General features: G+C 39.6%; 1 protein-coding gene across 1 annotated transcript in view; it reads right to left on the bottom strand.

Annotated features, from left to right (window-relative positions):
• LOC103255999 (3-hydroxyisobutyryl-CoA hydrolase, mitochondrial-like) overlaps positions 1–10357 on the bottom strand; it is a 79216-nt gene extending 68859 nt beyond the window's left edge. Inside the window, exon 1 of the mRNA XM_008053891.1 lies at positions 10318–10357. The gene's annotated coding sequence lies outside the window, so the exon portion shown is untranslated. The remainder of the gene's footprint in view (positions 1–10317) is intronic.
• Between the last annotated feature and the right edge of the window lie 1724 nt (positions 10358–12081).

The raw sequence follows: 12081 nt of genomic DNA, 5'->3' as shown, positions 1-12081 counted from the left end.
GGGCTTTTATTTTGGTGATCTGGATTCTTCTGCTGAAATTAGGGTTTTTGTGGTCTTGCTTTTCCAGCTTCTTTAGGTGGCTTGTTAGGTTGTTAATTTGTGATCCTTCCATTTTCTTCATGTATGTTTGTAGGGATATAAATTCCCCTCTTACTACAGCTTTCAAGGCGTCCCAGAGGTTTTGGTAAGATGTTTCTTCATTTTCATTTGTTTCCAGCTATCTTTTGATCTCTGTTTTGATTTCATCATTGACCCAGGAGTTGTTTCGCATGATGCTGTTTAGTGTCCATGTATTTGTGGGTTTTGGGGGCGCTTTGTTGGTGTTAATGTTTATTTTTATTCCACTGTGGTCTGAGAAGGTGTATGGTAGAATTTCGGTCCTTTTAAATTTGCTTATGCTTTATTTATGGCCAATTACGTGGTTGATCTTAGAATACGTTCCATGCGGTGATGAGTAGAATGTATATTCTGTGGTCTTTGGATGGAGTGTTCTGTAGGTATCAATTAAGTTCATTTGGTCCAAAGTCACATTGAGGTTCCGAATCTTCTTGCTGATTTTTTGTCCTGATGATCTGTCTAGGGTTGTGAGTGGGGTATTAAAGTCCCCAGTTATGATGGTGTTAGAATCAATATCTTTCTTTAGTTTTCCTAGAAGTTGCTTTATGAAAGTTGGTGCTCCTATGTTGGGTGCGTATATGTTTAGAATAGATATTTCTTGTTGATGGATTGAGCCTTTTATCATTATGTAGTGGCCTTCTTTTATCTTTTTTGATTTTTAATAGCTTGAAGGGTATTTTGTCTGAAATTAAGATCGCTACTCCTCCTTTCTTTTGTATTCCGTTCACCTGAAAGTTTGTTTCCCATCCTCTTACTTTGAGTCTGTGGGTGTCCTTTCTAGTGAAGTGAGTCTCTTGAAGGCAACAGATTGTTGCCTGATGATATTTTATTCATTTTGCCATTCTATGTCTTTTCAGTGGTGCAATTAGTCCATTCACATTTAGGCTAATAATTGAAATGTAAGAGTTGATCCCTGTCATAAGGTTCTTACAGAGTTGTTCCTGTTTGTTTGTTGTCTTTCTTTGGGTTCTGGAGTTGGCTCATGTGTGTTTTTAATCTTTTGCCTATACTCCTGTGAAGAATGTTGTTGTTCTTTTTTCTTTTTCTTCTGTGTTCAGTACTTTCTTAAGTGTTTCTTGTAGAGGTGGTCTGTTGGCAGTGTAGGTTCTTAGGGATTGGATATCTGGAAAAGATTTCAATTCTCCCTCACTAATGAAGCTTAGTTTGGCTGGGTAGGTTATTCTTGGTTGAAATTGTTTCTCTTTTAGAACTTTGAAGATAGGGCTCCAGGCTCTCCTAGCCTGAAGGGTTTCTGTGGATAAATCTGCTGCTATTCTAATTGGTCTTCCCTGGTAGGTAGTCTGGCCTTTTACTCTTGCTGCCTTTAGGATTTTTTCTTTTATAGCTACTTTGTTTAGGCAAATTATTATGTGCCTCGGAGTTGGTGTTCTCATTTGTTGTGTTGCAGAGGTTCTCTGTATCTCTTGTGTTTGAATTTTCTCATCCTTGATGAGATGAGGGAAGTTTTCTTGAATGACTTCATGAAATATTTGTTCCAGTGTGGCTTCTGTTTCTCTCTCTGCCTCAGGAAGCCCAATTACTCTTAGGTTTAGTCTCTTGAAGTGATCATTCATCTCTTGCAGGTTTTGTTCTGTCTTTTTGAGCTTCTTTTCTATGCTTTGACAGTTTGGGTTAGTTCTGTGTTTTGGTCTTCAAGCTCTGAGATTCTTTCTTCTGCTTGGCTAATTCTGCTTTCCATGCTTATTAGTCTGTTATTCATTTCCATCACAGTATTCTTTACTGCTGTTATTTCTGACATCAGCTCCTTCCTATTTTCCTCTAGTCTCTCCTCAATTTTTTTAATTCTCCCCATTAATGTCTTGATGTCTTCATTTGTTGCATGTGACCAGTCATTCTGGGGGCTCTTCATTGTTTGTGTTCCAGAATGTGTTTTCTCAGTGTCTCATCTCCCAAGGGTCTGTGTGAGACCTATATTCTTCTTTTGGTTTTTCATCATTTGTGCGATTTTTCCCCCTCCCTACTTTTTCCTTCCCTCCACGTCACTGTCTTCTTTAATTCTGTTATTCAGGGGTAAAGGGATTGTTTTTACTTCTGTTTTTTCAATCTCCTATTCTTTATGTATGCCCTCTTACTTTGTTCAATTCTGGAGTTGCACTGTAGGTTGGGGTTGGTTCTTTTTGCAGTTTTGAGATTTACTTAAGGGGGGAGCTGTGATTCAAAATCTATCTGCAGGTCCTGGTATTCACTGACAGGTGTGTGGATAATCTGGAACCGACTTCCCACTGTCTTGGAATCTGTCCATGCAGTGGGGCTGTAGGTTTACTCCCTGAAATAAAATGTGGTTAGCAGAGGGAAGAGAATGGAGCAGACAATGGGTTGAAGAGGGGGGTGGAGAGATAGAGGAGTAAGGGGGGAAACAAACGTGTGCCAACAAATGGAGAGAGAGATCTATACTGAAACAGATAAAAACAACAGACCACAGCTACTGACGAACCAATTCCCATACAAAAAAAAAAAAAACAACATACAGTGATGCTAACATACACGCTAACCAACCACCTTATTGGTGTTATTGGTGTGCTGTTCCTCTATACAAAGATATGGTTTACAGAGAGAAGAAAAGAGAAGAAAAGGGAGAGGGAAAAAAAAAAGGAACAATACAGTAGGAATAGAATTAAGTCATTAAACTAACAGAATCAATGAAGCACACTCTGAGACTTTTTGTTTAAGTCCAATGTCCTTTCAGTTCTGATATCTAGCTTTCTTTTCAAGCAGGTAAATTAGTTTGCAGTTAGGGTCAGTTGCCCCTGGTCTGCTGTGAAGGACAGTTCAGATCACCCTCTGTTCACCACTCTGGCCTATGTCTTTTTCAAGCTTGTTTCTCCCGTTTCGGTGTTGTTGTTACCTTGAATCGCTATCTCAGCTGCTCGCCCCAGAGGGGTGGGGCCAGACAGGAACCGACAGAGACTGGAGGTGGATGCCTGCCTCAGGGCACAGGCAGGGGACTCACGGCGGGCAGGACGTCTCGATCGCGGGAGAGGTGGCAGCGATCCCAGCAGATCTTCCTGAAGGGGCTTCAAGGACTGAAGTCGTGGATCACCTCTGGCTCAGGTGGCGCGATGTGCTACCGGCGGCAGCGGCGGTGGCATCTGCGCTGCGGTGGCTGTCCAGTCCGCTGTGATGTCCCAGCGGTGAAAACAGCCGAGCTCTGTACGAAGAGCAGGCTGCGATTTTGGGGCCCACAGCCACTGCAGCGAGAGCCAGAGACCCACTGCACTTCTCCTTTGCAGAGGGTTTCACAGACCAGGTTCCCGCATCGCCCAAACATAACCTTTAAATGACTTGGGGAGTTTTCAGAACTAATATTTGACAATGATTTTCTTCCTGACCAAACTAGTCAGGCTCTGCTGAATCCTCTTCCAACTAGGTCTTGACTTTTTGCCTTGGTGTTTACCTCTGCACTGTGCAATTTTATAAAGAATCCTACTAATAAATCAGTTCAACAAGAATTTCCCATTCTTGACACCTGATCACCCTCACTATGTGATCAGGTTTTGCATCCCCTACCATGGTCCAGGTGTTATCTGACCACCACTTCTGCTTTCAGCAGTCATCCTGCTAGGTTGGGTCAGCCAGGATTCCCTCATAATCTTATGTTTCATCTTAGACATTTTCCATCCGCCAACCCACCCATACTTTCTCCCCTTCCTTGGATATAAATTCCCAATTTTCCTTCTTGTATTTGGAGTTGAGTCCAATCTCGCTGCCCTACTGCAAAACCCTGCTACAGTGGTCCCTACACCTATTGCAGTAGTCCTAAATAAAGTTACCCTTAGTGATCTTTAACACGTGGCATAAAATTATGTTCCTTTAACATACTGCTAAGAAAATTAGGTTAAAGTGAATAACCATTCATCTGTTATGGATAATGTTTCTGGTACCTGATAAAGCAGATAGCTCGAGTATTAGAAAAATTTCTCATTGCATGAAACTTGACAGATAAATTCTAACTCAAAGGAAATCTCTGTACATGGGTAATATCAGTCATGACTTTTTTATACTTACAGAAGTACAAGAAATTTTCAGTCAAATAGAATAACTGGTATAACATTTGAGAGGCAAGACAGTATCAACTATTTCATTAGCACTCAAATCTGTTCTAGGTCTATAGGACCAAGTCTCTCCATAGGGAGAGGTACAGTCCCAGCTTTGGTAGTGCCATAAATTATAACCAGAATGAAGCCTACAAATTGCCAAACCCTCTGCCCTTATCTCCCACACAGAACAAGACTTAATCTGCAGGGAGGGGAAGGACTTCAAGCCTGTATCCCCGAGGCTCTAGAGAGGTCCCACTACAGTGGAGGAAGAGAAATAAGGCTTACAAAATAAAAGCCTTCATCTCAAAGGAGAAGCATTTCAAAACCATGGCCTAAGGAGCTTAGTGCTTCTAATTACAGCTGGAGGAAAGGGAGGAGGACAAAGGAAAAGAAAAAGGAAAGGCAGCTAATCTTGAGCCATGAAGGAGGAATGGAGGTTGAGGGAAGTGGCTGACTACAAAGGGGATGCAAGGGAAATTTTAAAGTGATGGAACTGTAGAGTATTGGGGTGGTGGATGCATTTGCCAAAACCCTACACCAATTGTCTTAGTCCATTCCTGCTGCTATAACAAAATGCCTTAAACTGGGTAATTTATAAAGAACATAAGTTTATTTCTTACAGTTCCAGAGACTACAGAGGTCAAGACGAAGGTGCCCACAGATTCATCCTCTGGCGAGGGCCTGCTCCTCATTGATGGCAAATTGTGCCCTCATGTGGTGGAAGGGTGGAAAGGAAAGGGCAAAAGGGATAGTGGGCTCTCTTCATTCTTTTTTATAAGAGCACTAATCTCATTGGTGAGAGTAGGGTGCTCATGACTTAATTACTTCCCAAAAGGCCTCACCTCTTCATATATATTATCACATTGTATATTAAGCTCCAACATATGAAATTTGGAGAAACACACATTCAAACCACAGTACCAACCTATATATACTGGCAGTGCCAAAAACTGTACACACCTTTTAAGAGATATTTGCCATAATCTGAAGTGCCTGGACACAGATGATAACCAATCTTAATACAGTTTTTCCTTTCTTAAAATGCAAACTTTTTTGGCAACCTCTGTATATACTTTTTTTTCATTAACCAGGATGTCAGGGCATTCCTACATGGAATGCAGACTATGACAAATGAACTGTCAACTGGAGAATCAGGAGGTTCATACATTTGGAAAGGAGAGCTTTGTTTCTCCAACAGGGTTGCAGCCTGCAGGCTGGCCATGCCACAGGGTGGAAGCATAGCCTCCAGCAGAAGTGGAGAGCAAGCACTTTGAGGGAGGGAAGAACAAGACAGGACTTAATGCTGAACAGGCTGGCTAAGCATACTTAATCAACAGGTTACAGGAGTAGCAATGAATATTCATGAAAGGGTGGTGCCACATGCCTAGCAGGCTAACATGTATGCAACACTTAAATGTATTACAATTAGACTCTATACATTAAAATTGGGAGCAGAGTTCATGAAGGCCTGTGAACCACGTGGTTTTCTGTGTTTGTTTTATTTTATAATAGAAACATCAAAAAGAAAAAAATATGAGACAACATTACCTGTAGTAGCGACATGAATAGATGACCATGGCAAGTGACTAAATTAAAACAGGAATACAAGATATTTCCACTTTGAAATAAAAAGAAAGGATAACTCTCTACTGACACTCTTAGAAGAGTCACAGAAGAACTGCTTGGGATACATCCTCTCTATCCCTGAAGCATCCCATTTTTGTGATAGCTTTATGGAAAAGTACCTGAAAATGATAAATGTTAAATCAGTGGCATTCCCACCCAAGGCAGCTTTGTTTTTAAATGTTTTACCTGTAATTACCCCTTGAATTTTTTCTTTAAATCTTATTGAGATTATGGGTTTAATTGGATGTGGAAAATCTCTTTATTCTGCTTATTGTGAAAATGTTAGATTCTATTATCTGACTTTACATAAATAAGTTTTAAAAATAAATTTTTTTTTTTTTTTTTTTAGAGTTTCACTCTGTCACCCAGACTGGAGTTCAGTGGCCACTCCTGGCCACCGCAGTGTAGACCTGCTGGGCTCTGGCGATACTTCCGCCTCAGCCTTCCAAGTAGCTGGAACTACAGGCACGCGCTACCACACCCGGCTCATTTTGATTTATTGTAGAGATGAGGTCTCGCCAAGTTGCCCAGGCAGGTCTCGAACCCGTGGACTCAGGCAATCCACTCACCTCAGCTTCCCAAAGGCATGGGATTACAGGCTGAGTCACCGAGCCCCTAACAATAATTTTAGATCTACAGAAAAGATACAAAGATAGTAAAGAGAATTCATGCATTCCCCTTACCCAGTTTCAGTTTCCCCTGTGAATGTTACTGTTATGGGTTGAATTATGTTCCCCAAAACTCATATGTTACAGTCCTAGCCTCCAGTACTTCAGAATATGATCTTGTCTGGAAATTGAGTTGTTGTATGTTTCTATTGTAAAATAAAACACAAACACAGAAAGTCACCCAAAATATAATGTAGAACTTAGTGAATGATTATAAGGCAAAACCCCTGTAACTGCTATCTAGGTCAAAAAATAAAACTTAGCAGTTGTAAGACACAATCTGGTATGGGCACTGGAATTTCTCGCACTATATTGCTAGGTATGCCATGAACAGATATTGCCATATACACAAGGGTCTGAGTGCTCTTTGCCTGGGCCATTTTTCAGGGCTGTAGTTGTTGTGAACAACCTCAAGGAAGAAGGTGATGCCTCCCTCTGGGACAGACAGCTGGCTTGCTTGTAGCTTGCTACAAATGAACAGGTTCCCCAAATTCAGTACTGCTGTCCTATAATGCAATATGCTGTACCTGCAGGCATTCATGTGGGCCTGCTACATCACTCCCATGGGACTTGGGGAGCAAGGGAAGACTTGTTCAGTGTTGCTCCTTGTGTCACTAATAATGACATCTTTTGTCTCTAATCCAAGAGTTTCATGTCTTCTGCCAGCATCCATGCCACAATAACAGTCTATTAACCTGTTCAGTACTACAGACTGAATGCTTGAGTCCCTCCAAAACTCATATGTTGAAATTCTAACCCCCAAGCTGATAGTATAAGAACTAGGACCTTTGGAAGGTGATTATAGTCCTTATGAATGGAACCAGTGTCCTTACAAAAGAAATCCTGGAATGTTCCCTCACTCCTTCTGCCAAATGAGGACACCAAGAGAAGGTCCAGACAGCTGTCTATGAAACCAGGAAGCTGGTCCACACCAGACACTGAATCTGCTGGCCCCTTGATCTTGAACATCCCAGGTTCCAGAACTGTAAGACATAAACTTCTGTTGTTTATGAGCTACCCAGTTTATGGTATTTTGTTATAGCAGCCTGAATCAACTAAAACAGTATTACCTATTGTATCCTTGGGAACTAGGAACCTTTGATGAGGGGGGTTAAAAAAATTCAGCTGTAGTTTTAAAAAGTTAATACTTATCCTAGGACACCATCAGGACATACAAAATAAGAACATGACTGCTGTCATGAAAATAACATGCTCAGCATCACTTTCTGAGCATACTGAATAGGACTACTTTCTAAAAGGAAAAAAAAATTGGAAGCTTTCTCCATGCCCAGGTCAAAATTAAATGAACTTTTGCACATTAAATTAAAATATGGTTTAAGAGTTTTAGGTTATGGAGAAAGAAGAAAAACAGATATTTCTATGAAAAATTGTTTTAGTTAGAATATGTCCAAATCATCCTATGGATACAAATGAGGCATCATAAACAGGTTCCACTGGCTTTCATTAGCTTGATAAACCTTATCTGCAGAAATGTAGAATTTTGGCCTCCTTTCTGAGTTCTATTCCCCAACTTGTATTTTGGAAGAGTCATCATGAATGACTCACCATTATCAGAAATTAGCCCTGTCTACTTCTCAAAACCCTGCCTGCAATACTGCCAACAATGGCATACTTCCATCACTCCTCTTTGAAATAAAAAGGATGACCCTCTTTCTACTGACTCCCTTAGAAGAGCCACAGAAGAACTGCTTGGGATACAACCTCTCTATCCCTGAAGCACATGTAAATGCAAATATTGAGACCCAGAAACACTCAGCCCTCAGGCCCTGAGAGTCCAGTTTATCTTTCTACCCTCAAGATGATCTCTGTCCGATGTCACTTCAGTCCCCAAGTAATCTGGCTTCTGTCATGTCTTCCCATTCCACCTGTGTACAATGTCTAAATACGAATCACAGACATTGCTCCAAGTTCTTTTTCTAGGAAACTCCTTAGACCTCATGTATATCAGCTGACTAAAATAAACAAGGGTAGTGCTATGGCTTGAATATATGTCTCCTCCAAAACTCATGCTGAAATTTAATTCCCAATGTGGCAGTATTGAGAAGTGGGTCTTTTAAGAGATCATGAGAGATCCATCCCCATGAATAGATTAACTTATTATAAACTAATGGGTTAGTGGATTAATGGGTTGATGGGTTAATGGGTTATTATGGAAATAGAATATATAAATGGCTTTATTTAAAAAAAAAAAAAAAAAAGAGCCAGGCTCAGTGGCTCAGCCTGCAATCCCGTGTTTTGGGAGGCTGAGGTGAGTAGATTGCCTGAGCCTGCAGGTTCAAGACCAGCCTGGGCAACTTGACGAGACCTCACCTCTACAATAAATCTTAGCCGGGTGTGGTAGCACGCGCCTGTAGTTCCAGCTACTTGGAAGGCTGAGGCGGAAGGATTGCCAGAGCCCAGCAGGTCAAGGCTGCAGCGGCCGGGAGCGTGCCACTGCACTCCAGTCTGGGTGACAGAGTGAGACTCCAACTCAAAAAAAGAAAAAAAAAGAAAGACCCAGTCTAGCATGCTCAGCCCCCTTGCCATGTGATGTTCTATGCTACCTCAGTACTCTTCAGAGAATCCCCATCAACAAAATGGCCCACACAAGATGCAGACTCTTGACATCAGACCTCTCAGCCTCCAAAACTGTAGGAAATAATTTCCTTTTTTAAAATACATTCCTCAGTTTTAGGTATTGTTATAAACAACAGAAAATGAACTAAGACAGGTAGGAAAGGATATTCAGGCTTCATAGCCTCCTATCCATTTCGGTTAACACTTGCAGTAGTTACTTAGTGCCCACTCTGGCAGAAGAATACAGTAGGTAGTCTATGAAGCCAGTTTGCCTGGATTCAAATCACGCCTCATATTTACTACCTGTATGACATTGGGCATGTTACTTAGCCTCTCAGTCCCTCAGTTTCTTGTCTGTTAAATAGGGATAAGGCTACAAACCCCTAATTTATAAAATTTTCTAGATTTTGGAAAAGTAACAGTATATATTACGTGCTATATAAGATACCCCAAGTAGAGTCTGGATCAGTACACTGTAATCAAATGCTTTTATACTTGTACATCAAACCATGAATATTCCTACTAGTTAGGATAATGACAAGAGCTGTTCAGATCAGATTTTGCCACCAAATGCATTTGTCACAAACTAACAAAAAGCCTTTGGTTTGCAGGTTTTCGAATTGCAAATAAGAGATCTGTGGTGTCTACTTCATAGTACTATAATGAGAATTAATTGAGTTAATGCATGTCAAGTACGCATCTAGCATAGTAGTAAGTGATATCAGATGACTTTTTATTTTTATGTGTGAAGTACTTGTCAGGCTCTATAAGGAATATAAAAGAATAAGAAGAATAAAAATTATTTCTTCCTTACAATCTGATAAACTAAGGACATTTAAGTTTTACAAGAGTACCATTAGTACAGTAACAGCTAACATGTACAAAATGATTATTATATGCCATGCACTATGCTCGATTTTTAAATGCATTATCTATCATTTATAAGCATTCTAAGGTAGATATTATTATTATCCTCATTTTATATATACCAAAAGGAAAGCTGCAAGAGACCAAGTAATCTGCCCAAGATTAAGTAGTTTTCCTGTTGTTTAAATCCAGGCATCTTGACTTGTAAGATTCATGCTCTTAAATAACTTTATGCTACCTCCTACAAAGTATGTGTGTCAAGTGTTGGCATTGTACAGTTCAGAACCATGTTGTACTAAGGTCAAGGAAAAATGTCATGCCAGTATTTCTCTACTTCCCTAACAATGACATTTTAAGTTACACATATAATCTAATAATGCCAGCAAAACAAAGTCAAAACTTACCAAATGTTGCAGTATGATATTAGTCCTTTTGAATGCATTAAACCTGAAACAAATGTAGAATACAATGAGCACTATAATGTCAGTAGTCATGTCTCAATTTATAAGCACTATATCACTTTTGCTTTAGCTTCTTCTAAAAGGTATTAGAACTATTTTTTTTTTAAGTTTAATTCTCATTCATTGCTGGTAGGAATGTAAAATGGCACAGGTACTTTAACAGTTTGGTGGTTTCTTACGAAACTACACTTCTTACCATATCATACTCTTCTTACCATACGATCCAGCAATTTTGCACTTTGGTATATACCAAATAAGTTGAAAACTTACATCCATAAGAAAACCCAAACATGAATTTTATGGCAAGTTTAGTCATAACTTCCAAAATGTGGAAGTAACCAAGATGTCCTTCAAGGGTTGAAGGACAAACCAACTTCAGTATATCCATACAATGATCTATTACCTAGCCATAAAAAGAAATGCACAATCATGCCTAAAAAATAAGAAATAAAAACAAAACCAAGAAACTTAAATGCAAACTATTAAGCAAAAGAAGACAATGTGAAAAGGCTCCAAACTATGAGTTCAACTGTATGATATTCTGAAAAAGGCAAAATTATAAAACTAGTAGATCAGAGGTTGCCAGGGATATAGGGAGGGAGGGGTGAAAAGGTGGAACAAAGGAGATGTTTCGGGCTGTGAAACTAATCTGTAAGATACTGCAACAGTAGATACATAACAATATACATGTGTCCAAATTTTCTGCTCAAATTTTCAACTCAATTTTTCTGAAAGCTAAAACTATTCTGAAAAATAAAGGCTATTAATATTTTTTAAAAGGGTTTGGTAAAGATGCAATAAAACAAGCATTATCAGAAACTGTAGAGAGATGTTTAACTTGGTATTGCCTTTCTGGCAGGCAGTCTAGAAAAACACATCCACAGCCTGTAAGGTAATTATACCGTTTGATCTAGTAATTCCGTAAGTATTTGCACTATGACCAGTTTGATTTATAAAGATGTTCACAACAATTATTTACATGAAAGAAAAACTGGAAACAAAGTAAATATATAATGATAAAGCAACATTTAAAAAATTGTGTCATCTTTCATTAATCAGTATTTTTTATTATGGTTTTGTGGGGTACAGTTAAGGGTTAGGTGTACAATGACGTTTCATTCAGGCACCCTGTAGATAAGAAGTGTTTTCCCATCCCCCGACAGATATTTGCTACTGTTAATCCCATCCCCCTCCCCCCCATAGTTTCCCAGTACCATCAGTCATTTTCTTATAGTATTGCATTGGATGTTCAAGGTCCATTATATGAGTGAGAACATGTGATATTCGGATTTTTGTTTTTGTGAGAGGTCACGCAGTATTATAGACTCTAGTTCCATCCAGGTTGCAGCGAAATTCATGATTTTGTTCTTTTTTATGGCTGCGTAGTATTCCATCATGTATATGTACCACATTTTTTAATCCAGTCCTCTTTTGATGGGCAGCATGGTTGTTTCCAGGTTCTTGCTATTGTGAACAATGCTGCGATAAACATACGTGTGCAGGTATCTTTTTTATAGAGTGATTTGTGTTCTTCAGGGTATATTCCCAGTAGGGGGATTGCAGGGTCATATGGAAGGTCAATTTTTAGAGCTTTTAGGAATCGCCACACTGCTTTCCACAGAGGTTGCACTAGTTTACACTCCCACCAACAGTGTAGAAGTGTTCCCTTTTCACCACACCTCTCCAGCAGCTGTTATTTTTGAGTTG

The sequence above is a fragment of the Carlito syrichta genome, unplaced genomic scaffold (assembly GCF_000164805.1).
Source record: "Carlito syrichta isolate Samal-C Ts95f unplaced genomic scaffold, Tarsius_syrichta-2.0.1 Scaffold288823, whole genome shotgun sequence".
In the NCBI taxonomy this organism is placed as follows: Eukaryota; Metazoa; Chordata; class Mammalia; order Primates; family Tarsiidae; genus Carlito; species Carlito syrichta.
This window is presented reverse-complemented; position numbering and strand designations above follow the sequence as displayed.